Raw genomic sequence first — 2,585 nt, 5'->3', positions numbered from 1 at the left:
AGCTAACTCAAGCTAACTCAAGCTAACTCAAGCTAACCCGAGCTAACTCAAGCTAACTCAAGGTAGCTAAAGCTAGTTCAAGCTAACTCAAGCTAGCTAAAGCTAAGACAAGCTAACTCAAGCTAACTCAAGCTAACTCAAGCTAACTCAAGCTAACTCAAGCTAGTTCAAGCTAACTCAAGCTAACTCAAGCTAACTCAAGCTAGCTAAAGCTAACTCAAGCTAACTCAAGCTAACTCAAGCTAACCCGAGCTAACTCAAGCTAACTCAAGGTAGCTAAAGCTAGTTCAAGCTAGCTCAAGCTAGCTAAAGCTAAGACAAGCTAACTCAAGCTAACTCAAGCTAACTCAAGCTAGTTCAAGCTAACTCAAGCTAGCTAAAGCTAACTCAAGCTAACTCAAGCTAACTCAAGCTAGCTCAAGCTAACTCAAGCTAGTTCAAGCTAACTCAAGCTAGCTAAAGCTAACTCAAGCTAACTCAAGCTAACTCAAGCTAACTCAAGCTAGCTAAAGCTAACTCAAGCTAACTCAAGCTAACCCGAGCTAACTCAAGCTAGCTCAAGCTAACCCAAGCTAGCTAAAGCTAACTCAAGCTAACTCAAGCTAATTCAAGCTAACTCAAGCTAACTCAAGCTAACTCAAGCTAACTCAAGCTAGCTAAAGCTAACTCAAGCTAACTCAAGCTAACTCAAGCTAACCCGAGCTAACTCAAGCTAACTCAAGGTAGCTAAAGCTAGTTCAAGCTAACTCAAGCTAGCTAAAGCTAAGACAAGCTAACTCAAGCTAACTCAAGCTAACTCAAGCTAACTCAAGCTAACTCAAGCTAACTCAAGCTAGTTCAAGCTAACTCAAGCTAACTCAAGCTAACTCAAGCTAGCTAAAGCTAACTCAAGCTAACTCAAGCTAACTCAAGCTAACCCGAGCTAACTCAAGCTAACTCAAGGTAGCTAAAGCTAGTTCAAGCTAACTCAAGCTAGCTAAAGCTAAGACAAGCTAACTCAAGCTAACTCAAGCTAACTCAAGCTAACTCAAGCTAACTAAAGCTAGTTCAAGCTAACTCAAGCTAGCTAAAGCTAACTCAAGCTAACTCAAGCTAACTCAAGCTAGCTCAAGCTAACTCAAGCTAGTTCAAGCTAACTCAAGCTAGCTAAAGCTAACTCAAGCTAACTCAAGCTAACTCAAGCTAACTCAAGCTAGCTAAAGCTAACTCAAGCTAACTCAAGCTAACCCGAGCTAACTCAAGCTAGCTCAAGCTAACCCAAGCTAGCTAAAGCTAACTCAAGCTAACTCAAGCTAATTCAAGCTAACTCAAGCTAACTCAAGCTAACTCAAGCTAACTCAAGCTAGCTAAAGCTAACTCAAGCTAACTCAAGCTAACTCAAGCTAACCCGAGCTAACTCAAGCTAACTCAAGGTAGCTAAAGCTAGTTCAAGCTAACTCAAGCTAGCTAAAGCTAAGACAAGCTAACTCAAGCTAACTCAAGCTAACTCAAGCTAACTCAAGCTAACTCAAGCTAGTTCAAGCTAACTTAATGAAGTTAACCCAAGCTAACTTGGGTTAATGAAGTCAAACTCAAGCTAACCCGAGCTAACTCAAGCTAACTCAAGCTAATTCAAGCTAACTCAAGCTAACTCAAGCTAATTCAAGCTAACTCAAGCTAATTCAAGCTAACTCAAGCTAGCTCAAGCTAACTCAAGCTAACCCAAGCTAACTTAAGCTAGCTTAAGCTAATTAAAGCTAATTAAAGCTAACTCAAGCTAACCCAAGCTAACTTAAGCTAGCTCTAGCTGGCTGCCACTGTTAGGCCATTTGGGAGCGCTTTTCTCGCACTCTGATTGGCTGCCACTGTTAGGCCATTTGGGAGCGCTTTTCTCGCACTCTGATTGGCTGCCACTGTTAGGCCATTTGGGAGCGCTTTTCTCGCACTCTGATTGGCTGCCACTGTTAGGCCATTTGGGAGCGCTTTTCTCGCACTCTGATTGGCTGCCACTGTTAGGCCATTTGGGAGCGCTTTTCTCGCACTCTGATTGGCTGCCACTGTTAGGCCATTTGGGAGCGCTTTTCTCGCACTCTGATTGGCTGCCACTGTTAGGCCATTTGGGAGCGCTTTTCTCGCACTCTGATTGGCTGCCACTGTTAGGCCATTTGGGAGCGCTTTTCTCGCACTCTGATTGGCTGCCACTGTTAGGCCATTTGGGAGCGCTTTTCTCGCACTCTGATTGGCTGCCACTGTTAGGCCATTTGGGAGCGCTTTTCTCGCACTCTGATTGGCTGCCACTGTTAGGCCATTTGGGAGCGCTTTTCTCGCACTCTGATTGGCTGCCACTGTTAGGCCATTTGGGAGCGCTTTTCTCGCACTCTGATTGGCTGCCACTGTTAGGCCATTTGGGAGCGCTTTTCTCGCACTCTGATTGGCTGCCACTGTTAGGCCATTTGGGAGCGCTTTTCTCGCACTCTGATTGGCTGCCACTGTTAGGCCATTTGGGAGCGCTTTTCTCGCACTCTGATTGGCTGCCACTGTTAGGCCATTTGGGAGCGCTTTTCTCGCACTCTGATTGGCTGCCACTGTTAGGCCATTTGGGAGCG

Source organism: Convolutriloba macropyga, unplaced genomic scaffold (assembly GCF_964194025.1).
Source record: "Convolutriloba macropyga unplaced genomic scaffold, txConMacr16.3 SCAFFOLD_6323, whole genome shotgun sequence".
Lineage (NCBI taxonomy): Eukaryota > Metazoa > Xenacoelomorpha > Acoela > Convolutidae > Convolutriloba > Convolutriloba macropyga.
The sequence above is the reverse complement of the archived record's forward strand: the minus strand, read 5'-3'. Positions refer to the sequence as shown.